The sequence below is a fragment of the Pogona vitticeps genome, chromosome 2 (genome assembly GCF_051106095.1).
Source record: "Pogona vitticeps strain Pit_001003342236 chromosome 2, PviZW2.1, whole genome shotgun sequence".
Classification (NCBI taxonomy): domain Eukaryota; kingdom Metazoa; phylum Chordata; class Lepidosauria; order Squamata; family Agamidae; genus Pogona; species Pogona vitticeps.
In genome coordinates, this window is record NC_135784.1 from 228,211,045 (window position 1) to 228,222,119 (window position 11,075).

At 40.4% G+C, this 11,075-nt stretch overlaps 1 long non-coding RNA gene across 1 annotated transcript in view; it reads right to left on the reverse strand.

Annotated features, from left to right (window-relative positions):
• LOC140704844 (uncharacterized) overlaps positions 1-4,222 on the reverse strand; it is a 116,856-nt gene extending 112,634 nt beyond the window's left edge. The window contains exon 1 of the long non-coding RNA XR_012084304.2: positions 872-4,222. This is a non-coding gene — a long non-coding RNA (uncharacterized LOC140704844). The remainder of the gene's footprint in view (positions 1-871) is intronic.
• Positions 4,223-11,075: the final 6,853 nt, after the last annotated feature.

The window sequence follows — 11,075 nt, forward strand, 5'->3', positions numbered from 1 at the left end:
TTACTCCTTCCTTTCTACCTTCCTTCTCACCTTCTGGAGCAGGAAAGATTGGTACACCACCTTCCTGCAGCTATTAAAGGCAGAGAAAACTTTTCTAAAGAGTGCTGGTAATTGAATAAATGAAAATGTTTTCTTGGAATGTTGAGAATAGGACATTGGTTGTTCTAGGTTTTTCAGACTGTTTGGCTGTGTTCTGGATAGGAAATTGTTTAGACCTTCCCTCCTTTAAATGATGACTGAGCACCAGCAAGTCCTTTCAAAAATATTTGATTCTGTATCCTCCCCATACTGAAAATCTATCCACTTTTATGTGGGACACTTAGAAAATGAATGAGTGAGTGAATGAATGAATGGAACTTTGAGGCCAGTAGTGAATTGTAATTCTTGAAATAAGTTAGTCCTAAAAATGTTATAAAGTTTTTCCCGCAGACTCCTGTTTTTAAAGGAAAAGGGAGATGGCACTTACTTGGCAGGAAAGATGTACAGAGGTGAAGAGAAACTCTGTTTCATTCAACATATAGGGGAATTTACGTTGTGGGACATCTTTCCCCTGCAGCTAGGAGATTCTGTAGACAAAAGGCTAAGTTTTAGAGCTTTTTCCCCCCTTCTTAACTTGGGAAGTTCCTGGTATGCATGGAGAGCATATAAAGTATTTGGCAGGGTGGCTTTTATCTAGCAAGGAGTCAAATCTCTATCACTATGTTAAAGAAAACGAAATGCAACACATGGTGCAGAAAAAGATCACAATACAGCAGAATAACAACACAAGACTCCTTCCCTGGATACACCTTAAGTAAACAAGGTGTGCAAGAATTTCTGAGTAACCAATACATAGAAGAAACAATAGGAAAACAAGCCTTAATGCACCTACCTGGATGAGGTCCAAATCATTCATAGTCATCAGGCTCCTTTACTTCTTTTACATTTCAGCTTTCAGAGACAAAAACAAAACAAAACCCTTCCCCTAGGCAGGCAGGATAAAAATCCCTCCATTGCTAACCTCCTACAAGTCATCACCATCACTGACCTCTTATCTCATGGTATTAACCCTTTCCTAACCTTCTGGCAGCCTGGAACATGAAGGACAAATAACTTTTCATTAGCTGTGTCATATAATGGCACAGCTGGATCGCTCAGCCTGACATTATGGCAGTGCCATGAAATGTTTGCTTTTGTGATATCTACTAAAACAGAGAAAAATGTCCCATAAATGTTGCAGAATTTTGAATTCCTGGTAAAAAAATTTTTTTCTGGTTTTGCTACATAGTAGAAGTACAGAGCTCCACAGAGGAGAATAGCTAAATGTTCCCCAGTCTACCCCTTTCTCATTAACTGGCACTTAAAGTCTCAATAACTTATTTTCTAAGAGAAAGAATAGAAAAACAGAAAAAAATATTTACAGTTGCTTGAAACCACTGACTTGTGTATTCTTCTTTCTTTACTCACACATCCTTAACAACCAACTGAACTGATCAACAGCAAAAACAACTGCCACCAACAGGCTAAAGAGAAGTGAAAAAAACATTCAACAAGAGAGGGGGGGCTCTCTTTAAATTTGGAAGGAACAATTAGTACTGGATAGATATACAGTCACCCTGCCCAGGAAAGTCCCTCCCAGTCATTCAGACAACATGTGAGGTTGTAAATAAGACTCCACCACTAAGACAACTACATCGCTGAAAATTAATAAAAGATTACTTATGGAAACAACAGAGGAACACAGTTCTTGCTAGTTGCATTGGAGAAGGAAACTCATCTTGAAAATTTAGGAAACTGGTATTTTAGCAAAAGGTATTCCATTATTTTGACAATATAGAATTTGCTTATTGTAATTGAGTACCTGTTTGAAAAACAGCCAGGGGCCTAAATTCAACTCTTACTTCCAAGCAGTTTAGACCTATTGAATTAATGGGCTCTACTAAGCACTGAATTACGTTTCAGCAATTGATTCAATAGGCAACTTTTGGGTAGGACTTGGTTTTGGATTCTAGCCAGGCTTTACACTATTACATACATTTATTGAAATGCAATTTAGCTGCACTCTTTATTTACCTCTTAATGGGGAGGGAGCTGCCATTTTTGTGCAGCACGAGTCATAGAAATTAGTTTTGAAGAAAGCTTTTGTCATGAAAGCTATGGTGGTCTGAGATGCATCCAGGCCCGATGTACTACATTTGTGGGACATTCTTCTCTGTTTCAGCACTTGTGACTTCATTTGATATGAAACAGCTTCTTTTGTTGTTGTTTTGTGTGTAGTTCTGTTTACTGACTTTGTTCTTGTAATAACAATGGTTACATTTTGTAAAATTGTCACCTCTGGGAAAAGCAGCGGTTTTATTTTGCATTATGTTTTCCTACATCAGCAGAGTTTCAGCCCACAGCAAGATTTGTGATGGCCTTTTAGGGTTTGCGGTAGTTTTACAAATAAACAGTCCTTGTGAGACTCTTACTTGCATACATTGGGTCCAAGCTCGTTTCACAGTATTGTTAATATGTGAAATGTGTATTCTACAGTTATAGTACAGATTGTCTCTCTAATGTTATGACTTAACAGTTAGCATCGTATGATGGTAATTCAGGACAAATAGCCATTCCCTTGCTCACCAATGGAAGGTTAAAAATAGATTCCAAGCAATCAGCACGGCTGTATGTGTGAGCCCACCATGCACCCATGTCTTTAAGTACTACAAATATAGCAAAGGAACGTTTAAGCAGACAAACAATTTTTACAAACTCAGTTGTAAGACTGTGGTGATAGATTCAGTGTTAGTACATTTGAACAATCAGGGATGTTGGCAACTGTTGTGTCCACCCAGTGTCCCTTGTTTATTTTCCCTTAAGCATAGCTTCACCCTCTGGATGCGTTTCTTCTTTACACGCTGCCACCAAGTATTATTCACACAATACCAAATAGATGTATCTTAGACACGTGCTGCCAATACACCAGATTTATTGATATTATATGCAAATCACAAATGTAAATCACAGATGTTTAGGATCATTCATTAAATAGCCTTTGATTACACACTGGTTTGTATGTGTTTGTATTCACTTTAACAATATTCTTTGACTATCTATTTATTCTCTATACTTTTTAACTCTTTCCTATTGTCTAGCATTCCAGCTTTCCAATCTCTGTCTTAATTTTCTCATTTCAATCTCCTAACTCCCTCTCTTCAATTCCCTATCTCCAACCTCTTTTCTCCAACTCTCCTCTCTAACTGTCTAACTAACTGTCTCTCTAATGGTTCTCTTTGTTCCGCCCCTCCTGCCCTATCATAGACTCCTCCCTTGAGCTCCCCATGATGGACAGACATGATGTGGGGAATTCTGACACAGCAAGTCTTTCCGTCTGAGTCCCAAGTCTGAGTCCTTGGTCCCAAGTCCAACTCCCCATTGAAAAACAAGCTTTTTTCCCCCAGGAAAAAAAAGGAGGGACTGGGTAGGATCCAAGTCACGAGTCAAGTCCTAGTCACTGGGGGGAAAAAACAAGATGAGTCCAAGTCAAGTTGCTGGTGTGACTTAATCCGACTTGACAGTGAGTTCTGGGACTCAAGTCCCCATCCCTGTGAACATTTGCTCATATCTCCAAGAGTGAAGCATATAAATATTGGCAAATGTAATTAACCACACATTTCCAGAACTCTCAAGATAGTGCCCCAAGGGGGAAGCATTTATTTCCAAAGAGACTCGGTATATTAAAATGACTACAACTGTTTTGTAGATGTAGTACTGTAATGCTTAGTTCTATTGTCCACACATCAATTAAACTGATAATTATAACGAATCTCATTCTCATTTTGGAGCTCTAAAAGGTTTGGTTACCATCCACTTGGAATGATTCACAATTCAATCATATGCTTGCTCGCTTAGAGGAAGGTATCACACTGTGTTCAATGGTGCTTACATACTGGAAAGTGTTTAGGATTGTAGCTGAAAATATGCTCCTAACCGTGTTGGCAATGCAGCTTAGCTATCCTCCTTTTTCTGTTTGTTTGATTAGAAGTGCACACAGGCATTTATGATTCTGCATTATATATGTCAAGATAAATTAATGATGTAAAGAAACCCTCCAATATATACTGTATATACTGTATATATGGAAAATACTATCAGATGTTTTCACAGATGACAGAAAATTTGACGGCGTCATTATTGTTCTGTCAATCTAGGAAGCAACCCCACCTCCTTGTGAAGCTGACCACTCAGCAGTTGAATGGGAGACTCTTCATCTTGCCTCCTTGCCGGAGTGGTTGGCTGCTTTGGGAGGCGGGGAAGCACCAGCTGGGCGGCTTCCTGGATTGGTGCAGCGAGAATGATGCCAGCCATGCGCCGGCTGGTAAATGGACCAGGTTGTTTGAGGGGGGAGGGAGGGTCAAAACATCCCAGGCATCTGTGGTGCCGATATTCATATTGTCTCCTCTGGGAGATGAATATGAATATCCCATGTCTAAACTACCATCTTAATTAATTTCCTCTGGATACATATCCTTCTTAAATTGTGGTAGGGATGGGATTTTCACATTTTTTGAATGGCAACATCCAGAATGCTGGAATTGTCCCAGCTAGAATTCAGTTTGAGTGTTTATAACTTTGCATGTTGTCTGGAGAAAGTATGGCTAGAAAGGACCTTTCTGGGCTGGGCTGACTGTTTATGTATCCAGTACTAATCAATCATTAACTTCTGCCTCTGAATTCAAAGAGAGCCATGCTTCTTTGCTCAGTAGCTTTCCCCTCTCCAAAGTCTGTTGAAGTCTGTTGTTGAAAGCAGTCTTGTTCGTCAGTTTGCTGTTAATCTCTAAGTAGAGAATTGGTTTCCCCTCGCTTACTAATGTCTCAGAATGAGTTACTGAGACTGTAAGTGCGAATTAATGAGAAAAGGGGTGAACTAATCTGGGGAACCTGAAGCTATTCTGTTCTGTGAATCCCTGCATTTTTGCTGCAAAGCTAAAGGAATTTAACAAAAAATTCAAAACTCTGCATCAAATTCTGGGGAGCTTGTTGTTTAGTCGTTTAGTCATGTCCGACTCTTCGTGACCCCATGGACCAGAGCATGCCAGGCCCTCCTATCTTCTACTGCCTCCCGGAGATGTGTCAAATTCATGTTGGTTGCTTCGCAGACACTGTCCAGTCATCTCATCCTGGGTCGTCCCCTTCTCCTCTTGCCATCACACTTTCCCAACATCAGGGTCTTTTCCAGGGAGTCTTTTCTTCTCATTAGATGGCCAAAGTACTGGAGCCTCAGCTTCAGGATCTGTCCTTCCAGTGAGCACTCAGGGTTGATTTCCTTTAGAATTGATAGGTTTGTTCTCCCTGCAGTCCAGGGGATTCTCAAGAGTCTCCTCCAGCACCACAATTCAAAGGCATCAATTCTTCGGCAGTCTGCTTTCTTTATGGTCCAGCTCTCACTTCCATACATCACGACAGGAAAAACCATAGCTTTGACTATTCGGACTTTTGTTGGCAAGGTGATGTCTCTGCTTTTTAAGATGCTGTCAAGATTTGTCATCACTTTCCTCCCAAGAAGCAGGCGTCTTTTAATTTCGTGGCTGCTGTCTCCATCTGCAGTGATCATGGAGCCCAGGAAAATAAAATCTGTCACTGCCTCCATATCTTCCCCTTCTATTTCCCAGGAGGTGATGGGACCAGTGGCCATGATCTTAGTTTTTTTGATGTTGAGTTTCAGACCATTTTTTGCACTCTCTTCTTTCGCCCTCATTACAAGGTTCTTTAATTCCTCCTCACTTTCTGCCATCAGAGTGGTGTCATCTGCATATCGGAGGTTGTTGATATTTCTTCCGGCAATCTTAATTCCGGCTTGGGATTCCTCCAGTCCAGCCTTCCGCATGATGTATTCTGCATATAAGTTGAATAAGCTGGGAGACAATATACAGCCTTGTCGTACTCCTTTCCCACTTTTGAACCAATCAGTTGTTCCATATCCAGTTCTGACTGTTGCTTCCTGTCCCACATATAGGTTTCTCAGTAGATAGATAAGGTGGTCAGGCACTCCCATGTCTTTAAGAACTTGCCATAGTTTGTTGTGGTCCACACAGTCAAAGGCTTTTGCATAGTCAATGAAGCAGAAGTAGATATTTTTCTGGAACTCTCTGGCTTTCTCCATAATCCAGCGCAAGTTAGCAATTTGGTCTTGAGTGCCTCTGCCTCTTCGGAATCCAGCTTGTACTTCTGGGAGTTCTCGGTCCACATACTGCTGAAGCCTACCTTGGAGGATTTTGAGCATAACCTTGCTAGCGTGTGAAATGAGTGCAACTGTGCGGTAGTTGGAGCATTCTTTTGCACTGCCTTTCTTTGGGATTGGGATGTAGAGTGATCTTTTCCAATCCTCTGGGTTTTCCAAACTTGCTGGCATATTGAATGTAGCACCTTAACAGCATCATCTTTCAAGATTTTAAATAGTTCAACTGGAATGCCATCACCTCCACTGGCCTTGTTGTTAGCCAGGCTTTCTAAGGCCCACTTCACTTCACTCTCCACGATGTCTGGCTCAAGGTCAGCAACTACATTGTCTGGGTTGTCGGGGATATCCACATCTTTCTGATATAATTCCTCTGTGTATTCTTGCCACCTCTTCTTGATGTCTTCTGCTTCTGTTAGGTCCCTCCCATTGTTGTCCTTTATCATGTCCATCTTTGCGTGAAATGTTCCTCTAATATCTCCAATTTTCTTGAACAGATCTCTGGTTTTCCCCTTTCTATTCTTTTCCTCTATTCCTTTGCACTGTTCATTTAAGAAGGCCTTCTTGTCTCTCTTTGCTATTCTTTGGAAGTCTGCATTCAATTTTCTGTAACTTTCCCTATCTCCCTTGCATTTTGCTTCCCTTCTCCTCTCTGCTATTTCTAAGGCCTCGTTGGACAGCCATTTTGCTTTCTTGCATTTCCTTTTCTTTGGGATGGTTTTTGTTGCTGCCTCCTGGACAATGTTACGAGCCTCTATCCAAAGTTCTTCAGGCACTCTGTCCACCAAATCTAGTTCCTTAAATCTGTTCTTTACTTCTACTGTGTACTCATAGGGGATTTGGTTTAGATTATACCTGAGTGGCCCAGTGGTTTTTCCTACTTTCTTCAGTCTAACCTTGAATTTTGCTATGAGAAGCTGATGATCAGAGCCGCAGTCAGCTCCAGGTCTTGTTTTTGCTGACTGTATAGAGCTTCTCCATCTTTGGCTGCAGAGAATATAATCAATCTGATTTCGATATTGCCCATCTGGTGATTTCCATGTATAGAGTTGTCTCTTGTGTTGTTGGAAAAGAGTGTTTGTGATGACCAGCTTATTCTCTTGACAAAACTCTATTAGCCTTTGTCCTGCTTCGTTCTGAACTCCAAGGCCAAACCTCCCTGTTATACCCTTTATCTCTTGGCTCCCTACTTTAGCATTCCAGTCCCCTAGAATGAGAAGAACATCTTTCTTTGGTGTCAGTTCTAGAAGGTGTTGTAAATCTTCATAAAACTGTTCAATTTCAGTCTCCTCAGCAGTGGTGGTTGGTGCGTGAACTTGGATTATTGTGATGTTGAAAGGTCTGCCTTGGATTCGTATTGACATCATTCTATCATTTTTGAGATTGTATCCCATTACAGCTTTTCCCACTCTTTTGTTGACTATGAAGGCTACTCCATTCCTTCTACGGGTTTCTTGCCCACAATAGTAGATATGATAATCATCTGAGCTGAATTCGCCCATTCCTGTCCACTTTAGTTCACTGATGCCCAGGATGTCGATGTTTATTCTTGACATCTCCTGTTTGACCACCTCCAGCTTCCCAACGTTCATAGATCTTACATTCCAGCTTTCTATGCAGTATTTTTCTTTGCAGCATTGGATTTTCCTTTCACTTCCAGGCACGTCCACAGCTGAGCGTCCTTTCGGCTTTGGCCCAACCACTTCATTAGCTCTGGAGCTACTTGTACTTGTCCTCAGCTCTTCCTCAGTAGCATGTTGGGCGCCTTCTGACCTGAAGGTCCCATCTTCCAGCGTCATATCTTTTAGCCTTTTGTTTCTGATCATGGGGCATTCTTGGCAAAGATACTGGAGTGGCATTGCCAGTCCCTACTCCAGGTGGATTGCGTTTAGTCGGAACTCTCCACTATGTCCTGTCCGTCTTGGGTGTCCCTGCACGGCATAGCCCATAGCTTTTCTGAGTTACTCAAGCCCCTTCGCCACGACAAAGCAGCAATCCATGAAGGGGCTGGGGAGCTTAGGCCCCCCCTAAAATCCCTCAAAGGTGCTCAATATGACTTACAACTGGTGCATACATGAGAAAAAAAAATATCTCCATATCTGAATTGTGAGATAGAGCAACTGACTGGGTGGAGCTAAGTAATATAGGTATTGTAGTTTTCTGAGAGACAGCCTATACAGAGCATAACGGGCAAAGAGAATACAATACACCTGATGCTTTGCAGAGTCACAGAATTTAGCTCCACCCAGTCAGTTATTCTGCCTTGGAATTCAGAAATGGAGGATTTGTATCAAACATCTGAGAGGGCTTTGGGGAGGGGAGGGGGTTAAGCCCCCTGAATTCAAGTTGGAGCAGTCCCAGCAGACTCCTGGGTGTTGTCATTTAAAAGAAAATTGAAAATCCCACCCCTGGAAAAAGATGTTTAAGTAAAAAGACTAAATAAACTTACTGATAAACCCCAGGAAATCCTACCCCATCAATGAACCATGAGTTGATTATGTTAGCCTGGTAAGTTGCCTAAAAGATAGAATCTTGGCCACTATCTATAAATATTTTTCTTCATTATTTATATCTCTTCTCTGTCTTCCAGATGTGAGCATTTCAGTTAAAGCCAAATTCTTGATAGCACTGGGGACAGCTAAGCTTATTGCAATCCTTTCTTCTGCCAATGTTTCCATGCAGCACAAGGGAAGCCTCTTTGACTTATTGAGTCCTCGGTTCCATACCATTCACAGGAAGGTGGAAAATCCTTTCACAATCCCTGCTTTGGAAGTTTTCCACAACACCTGCAGGAACTAGTTTCTTGCTTTCCCCCTGAGCACATTTTCATATCTTGCATAGCAACATGCTTACAAGGATATACTTTACTAGTAATGTGAACCAAGTTATATGTGGATTCTCAGAGACCTCATGATCTCATATCTCGAAAGAAACTAGGCTGGTATCGTCTTTGAATGGTGTTATGTCACAAGACAAACCCCTTCCTGTTCAGAATTTGATGTAATGTTTCTTTACTTCACAGGGGTTGAATCTATGGTTATTTTCACCTGTGACTATATGTTGATTATCTCTTCTGCCTTGCCAGCACACAAAGTTACAGCAGTATGTTTGGAATTATCAACTTGTTTTTATGTTTTTCTTATATGTCACTGCTTTTGACTGCTGTTTGCTGCTCTGAGTAGCCTGCAAACTCTAGAAAGGCGAGGTATCAATTTTTGTATGGATAAAATAAATAAATATTTGCATGAAAATATTCAGATATAGCACAGAAGGAGCATGGATGCTTAACTTATAGGTCCAGCCAACTCAAAGGCACAAACACTGGGGAGAGGAAGGGAGGAAGATTTTCTTTAACATTTTGAATATTCACAACTTTTAGTACTGTTTTAAAATAATAATAATAATAATAATAATAATAATAATAATAATAATAATAATAATAATAATAATAATAATAATAATAATAATAATAATAATTATTATTATTATTATTATTATTATTATTATTATTATTATTATTATTATTATTATTATTATTATTATTATTATTATTATTATTATTATTATTATTATTATTATTATTATTATATTTTCAGGGCCTGCCCTACTGTTAGATAAGAGTCTGGTGGCTACCTCAGGCAGCAAGTTTTAGATGTCATGAAAAGTTAGTGGTTTTTAGCTATTGACTTCACTTTCATAGTATTTTTGCTGCCAGGAATGACAACCTGCTTCAAGATGTTGGTATATTTGATAGAAAGTCTCTAAAAAGCCCTCCTCAATTATAGGCACGTCTGTTGAGTTTCTAAGTCTTTTCCACAGTGGCATTCACCCTTTGAAAGCTAGTGTAGTATAATGGATAAGGTGTTGGGCTAGGACTCCGAAGCATAGTTTCAAATCCCCACTCAAACATGGAAACTTACTGGGATGGGTAGGTGGTACTAGGAAAAATATTCCTTAAATATCTCACAGACCAGGGTTGCCACAAGTGGGAATTGATTCGATGGAATGAATCCACACTCATCTTTTGGCACTCTCTCCACCCGAAAAGGTCCACCAGGCCTCTTCAATGTTGGCATCTGAGCAAATGGCCAATACCAGACGTGCTGCATGCATGCATGCATAGGAGACCAAGGGTCAAAATTTCACCCCCAAGCTCCTTGAGCTTGCCCATCCATGCCCTAAATAGATCTTTTAAGGCTACTTCCAAATGTAGTGCCCTTCATATATGTCAGATTAAACTTTACATCATCAAATGAGATGACAGTTGAGGGTGCATTAGGGAGTGAACTCCACTGATGTCAGTGCAGCCTCCTCCCAAGTAATTATATTTACAGAGCAATCCTGTGAATGTCTGCTCAAGGGTGAATTTCACTGAGTTCAGTGTAGCTTTCTATAAAGTAAATGTGCATAGGATTGTAGCCTTAGGATTGTATAGTACAGCTGCTTCTTTTTGCTAAACTAGCTATCCATAGCTGTTCTTCAACGTATAGAAGGTGACACCCAAGATTATATATCACCCCTCTTCTGATGTCCTTTCTTCTCCTCACGTTAATTTTTTTGTCATTATTGGGGAAGTTATAATAACAGAGATATCGGTCCTGCAGCAACGGAATTATCACTGGTGCACTGTCCTCCTGAGCTAATACGAGCCACACAACAGAAAATATTGATAAAATATTAATGCATGCATCAGCATGAGTTAGAGAGTAGTTCTTCATGGGAGTAGGATCTATGGCTATTTTCACCTGTGACTATGTTTTCTGAAGGTCAGGTTGATTATCTCTTCTGCCTTGTCAACACACAAAGTTGTCATTTGATGACCAAGATGTACTAATTTTGGACCAAGGAGGTATGTGGTTTGAGAGAGGAGTGAGGG